Genomic DNA, 6,098 nt, shown 5'->3' with positions numbered 1-6,098 from the left:
GTACCAGTTATGTTGTCCTTGAGGTTCGGAATACATCCCCGCCCCCCCTCCAAAAAAAAAGAGAAGATAAATAAATAAAAGTCAATTAACATATTTTAGCCTAAATTTTTCAATAGTTCCCAATAGTTTTGTTTCATCCATAACCTTTTTCAATATTGTCACCAGTCACACATCATGTTCGGCCTCATCGCATCTTCTGTGGATCATTGCTTTTGTAGGTGATTCTACGTCGCGGTCCACAAATACCCATCAGCCCACTTTTCAAGGTTTTAAATTCATTCTTTGTTCAGAATTTGTTCAGAAATATATTCACTTCAAAACCAAAACATACCCATAATGTTGCACAAAATTTCATGTATGGACAACCAATAAAGAAAAACTTCCTTCAACCCCTAACAGACCGGTCAAAATTGCAAGAGTAGAGGGAAGTATGTTTAAGAATGTTGGTCAGGGGTATTTTCGAAAATTCAGACGCAGTTAAAGGTATTCTCTCAGCTAGGAAAATTTTAGATGGCGGGCCAATTTCATAGGTTTCGCTGGTACACCGTTACTCACGTGACACGGTATTTGTATTATACTGCCACTGTACAGTGTAAATCCTGTATGTAAATATACGTAATGTATAGCACAGTTTCATGCAGTGGTAGCATAACACACGTAACGTGTATATTGCGGTCGCGTCGCCGCGCTGTTTAGATGGAAGGCACAGGTTGCTTTATTGTGGGTCCCGATGCCAAAAGCAGTGAGCGAAAAAGGGACAGAGAATTGCATGCATGAAAAGTGTACTTGAGCTGGTGCTTCGTACGTGGACTGGGTCTCCAAACACGATCTACTGGAACAGAGATTGGGGATTGACAAAATGACCAATGCTTCCTTCGCGGAGCATTTACTGGCATGACAGATCATACGAGAAGGTAGGCAGCAAATTATGCTAACGACTAACGTTATATATTTACTATTTAGGCTACAGTATACTGTTTCTGGCCGAAGTGTTTGGCATACTGTAGGCTTCCTTGCTATATTGTTCAATAGATCATGCTAGATAGGCCTACTTAGGAGTAGCTAGGCCGACAAACTAAGGCAACTAATACACCGAGAGGCATAGGCTAGTACAGTAGTAGTATAGTCAGTATTACGAAGTTTGGAACACTGCGAAGTTCGGACACCCCTAAGAAATACACGATTTCACCATGACAACCTACAGCAAGAGCCAATTGCACGAAAAACTACGTAGCTACAGTTATTTTCTTTCTCCAAAATAACCCAACCATATCAAGTATAGTTTCAGGTGATTTACACAATGAGATATAGTTTTGGGGTGTTTTAAGGCTTAGGTGTCCTAACTTCGCACTGTTCATGCTACTGCAGTGCAGGCTGCTGTACTAACTGTAGCCTAGCCTAGGCCGAACAGTTCTTGAAGTGTTATTTATGCTTTTCTACTTATATTCGCCTAGTAAGCATTATCAGTATGGAAGTCTGCGGTATCATATGTGTTTGGGTTATGATTCGGTAGCTTTGCAAATATGAATAGGCCTTAGCCTACATCAGTGTAATATGGACATGGATTTGGTAGGGAGATCTCCCCCACAAGAAAATAAAACTCGAAAGAAATGCAACTTCTCATGAGCGAAGCAATAGCAAAAGTAGGACTACTGTAGCCTGGCTCCAGGCCCAGATTTATAAAATTATGCACCATGCAGGGCCTACCTCAATTTGGTGGTTATTCCTGTCAAGAGCATTTTTTGATATGGGCATATTTATTTTGTAACTGTAAGTCTAGTATGCAGTGAGGTGCGTGAGGGACAGGGGCCTATACTCAATAAAGTAGCTGCTTTCATTTCCTACTCTAGTTTACCAGCACAATTATAGAGTTCCTTGCAACAAATAAATTAGTCTGACAACTTGAAAATTTACTGCATATTTGCATGCATGGTCATTCTCAGTTATAGACTTTTGTCTTTTTTGTGTCTGGGCATGGGTTCTTAAGTGGTGAAATAACCTCGAATCTGCTGAGCAACTCCAAGATGAATTAAGTTACTAAGGCATTGGGTTCTTTTTACTTTTTTTTAAGTCTAATATGCATAGGCTATAGGGTATTTACTTTGCTTCACTTGCTTGTCAATCCGCATAGCCACTTTAGCTGTGGATGATTCTCCACTTGCAAAGAAAAAATGTACGCATAAATTTAAACTCTTTCTATCCCAAATTAGAGTATTACCTAATACTCCCAACTTGGTAGTAACTTTAAAAAAAAAAAACAGTAGCGGCTTCCTCATTTCCTAGTAACTGTAGTGTAAAGTGATATAATAAGTTTTCCAAATTAATTCAAAACTCAAAAGTCTTCTCAGAAAGAAGCTACACTGGCTCTACAGGCTCCTTTATTGAATTAGTGAAGGATACTGTTCACATATTTATGCATTCATAACATGATAGTTTGCTATCATCGTTGTTTAATCAGAAAATCAAGGACAACATCAACAAATCAATGTCACCAATAATTGTGAGTGCCACCATTTTATGTTCGACAAAATTTATCACGTTTAATTTAAAGGATACACCATGATATTTAGTTACATGGTACAGTATTCTGCAATTACTGCAGTCTTATAATCTACTCAATCTAAGATGTAATGTTAAAATACTAATCTACTATAAAGTGTGCTGGGTCCATTATATTCTTCTTTATTGTTCCAATAATTTGTGTGATGGTGTGTATTATTTAAGTCACACATTGCACAATGCAGCCGAAACATTGTCTAGTGGATTACTCAAATCTCAGTGTTGGTTGAGCTAACACATTATTGATCGTTCTAATGGACTTATCTGTTTAACTCAAAATAGGCGTGAATAATTGTTTCTCCTCAGTGTGTTTTAATCTATTTTGACTATAAAATGACTATTAGAATTGCAGATGCCAATAATGCACAAAAATGAATTCAGTTTTTTTTTCTCTCGATATTTGTATCTCGGCAACTAGTAAATTGTTATGACATAAACACGCCAGTCTAAAGTATTAATAACAAATTCCCATCAAGTCCTATATATATATATATATATATATATATATATATATATATATATATATATATATATATATATATATATATATATATATATATATATATATTTATTTATATATATATATATATATATATATATATATATATATATATATATAGACAGACTTGTTTACAGCAATATCTTACACTTTTGGGCACGGCAAAACCCCTTCATATAAGTATGATACGATATATATTCATAAATTAGCATATGAAAGGGCCTCCTGTGAAGCTGCAATCGCCCATAGTATTCCTCTTACAGCATACCGGGCTTACAAATTACTAACATCCCATTAGTCCTATTCAAGTCGACTTGTTGACGATAATATCTTACTCTTTTTGGGGTCGGGAAAACCCCGTTATCAACAACATGTTTTACAATATTAGCGACGATAGCAAAAAATATGGTACGATTGCAATTAAAGCTATGCACATCAGACAATAGATATTCATAAAGTAGCATATTAAGTTTAAAATCCCGATAGAATTCCCTTAACAACTAGACCGTCTCCTCTATCGGCGGGATTTTCCCTATCACGTTTGGCTGCAAATACGGCAAACTCAGAAAAAAACCAAATCAACCATGCCGATACGCATAGCTTGTACAGCAACTACTGTTCAAGTCCCACAACCGTGCATAAGTAATTACTACTTGTGTTCTTAACACGGTATCATGAAACCTTGCACTATAGTCAACTTTGCTGAAATGACACCAGAATTCCCCAATAATCTGAAGGAAACCACACAGAAAGTAGAATTACATAAATGAATAAAAAGAAAACACAGATAAATGAGAAAAGTAATTAATATCATGATAGTTAACATTGAACACCAATCAGCCACTCAACAAATTTCCTATACCGTACAAAATCTCCAACTCTTGAGCACAAAATCCATCAAATACCCAACCACAAGGCTATCAAGAAACTCAAATTGCTGAGATTGCCCTCCCCCCCCCCCCAAAAAAATATATATAGGACTGCAGATGGCATAACGATATTTCAGAAAATGGGTCTTATTGTTTTCCGTACCACAAAACAAAAGTCTTTTAGGGTTTTTCAACAAAGGGACACTCTTTAATGACAACTTTTGTTATAACCTTAGTGAAAGGATGAGGCTCTTTTTAATAACATATTTACTTTACGTTTTCAACACAAAGCCAGTTTGTAAATAACAAAAGGGCATCTTTAATGATAAAGATGGGAAAGGGTTTTTCATTCGCCTGAAAGGGGATTCACGTTTGAGGAGTTTCAATAAAGAGGAGGGTTCGTGCCTACAAATTCGAATTCCATACTTTATAAATTCCACTTATAACACTTCAATTCACGGAAGACGCCCTCACACTCACAAACTAGAATTGCAGAAAATATATTAAATGTAACATTGAGAAATTCGTCACTCGCCACAAAAAAAAACAAAAAAAACACAGGATGTAGGGAAATATGATGTAGGCCTATATGCTATTATTTCAGTTCAAACGGTCCAACAAAACGGTCAAACAAAATCAAATGCTTTTTGGGGAAAAAGTATTGCAATACGTTGTTTTTATTACTCAGAGCTCTGCCACGCAAATTTAAACTAAAATTAGAGTAGAAAAGACCTAACCACGCTCTGAGTGCGGGAGGTATCTAAGCCTATCCTACTAAGGATTTCAAATATGGCAGCCAGGTGTCATTCTCGACGGTCGTACGTTACAGTTATATTTGATGCCAGTATGCCATTTCAGTACCAATATGGTTGTCCTTGAGGTTCGGAATACATCCTCCTCCCCCCCCCCCCCCCAAAGAGAAGATAAATAAAAGTCAATTAACATATTTTAGCCTAATTTGTCCTTTTTTTGTTCGATATTTTCCAATAGTTTTTTTTTCATCCATAACCTTTTTGAAGATTGTCAACAGTCACACATCATGTTCGACCTCATCGCATCTCCTGTGGATTATTGCTTTTGTAGGTGATTCTACGTCGCAGCCCACAAATACCCATCAGCCCACTTTTCAAGGTGTTAAGCCCATCCTTTGTTCAGAATTTGAAAATTCACATTTCTCGTGAAATAATTCACTTCAAAACACACCCATAATGTTGCACAAAATTTCATCTATGGACAACCAATGTAGAAAAACCTCCTTCAACCCATAACAGACTGGTCAAAAAATTGCAAGAGTAGAGGGAAGTATATTTTAAAATGTTGGTCAGGGTATTTTCGAAAATTCTGACACAGTTAATTTATTGGTGCATGTGCGCAGAACAGTCTTGGATAATGGTGGGGACGTGTAACTGTTCTCTGATACTATCTAAGCGGACCGCGACCATGGGTTCGCGCGTAGCGTACAAGAAATTTTTGGCAAATATACCTCCCAGATCGCCGGAAATAACACTTCCCAGACCCAATGAAGCTCCCAAACCTCCTGTCGAGAACAAATTTATAAACTATTTCTATAACCATGAACAATCTATATATCGCAACTTTCTATTTTTATAATATACCTCTTTAACTATACTTTGTAAATATTGTTGCTATGGAGATGAAATTCTTGGGTGTGAGCCAGTGAAAGTCCAAAAGTTGGTGCTTATGGAAGTCAGGCAGGTTGAAGGAGAGATAAGGGGAGATGGGGCTCAAGAGGGGTTAGAAATGTGTGTGTGTTTCTACAGTGTATGCTATATGTAGTCTACTTATGCTATTGTGTGAGAAGAAGTGAGTTCACTTTTCCCTTTGACTTGGACTTGGCCTTGTGTTGTTGTAATGGCTGTTGGGAAAATGAAGGGTGTGGCTGAGTGAAGTTACTGCAAACTGATGGAGACTGATGGAGAAAATACGGATATCCCGCAAACTGCTGCCTCGCTTGAGCGGGACCCAGTATCAGTCTTTCGCTTCAGTGCACTTTTAGTTTACTGATTTCGGTTTGGCCTGCAAAAATCGACCTAAAGGATCCTTGTTCGAAGATTTGTTTTCCTCAGTTAAGTGTCCTTTGATCTCCGGTGCTGGTGCTATTGGTTTAGCACATCAAGTTAAGATTCGCTTCTGATATCGACAGTGCTATC

Source organism: Apostichopus japonicus, chromosome 4, assembly GCF_037975245.1.
Source record: "Apostichopus japonicus isolate 1M-3 chromosome 4, ASM3797524v1, whole genome shotgun sequence".
In the NCBI taxonomy this organism is placed as follows: Eukaryota; Metazoa; Echinodermata; class Holothuroidea; order Aspidochirotida; family Stichopodidae; genus Apostichopus; species Apostichopus japonicus.
Note: the sequence above shows the minus strand (reverse complement) of the source record.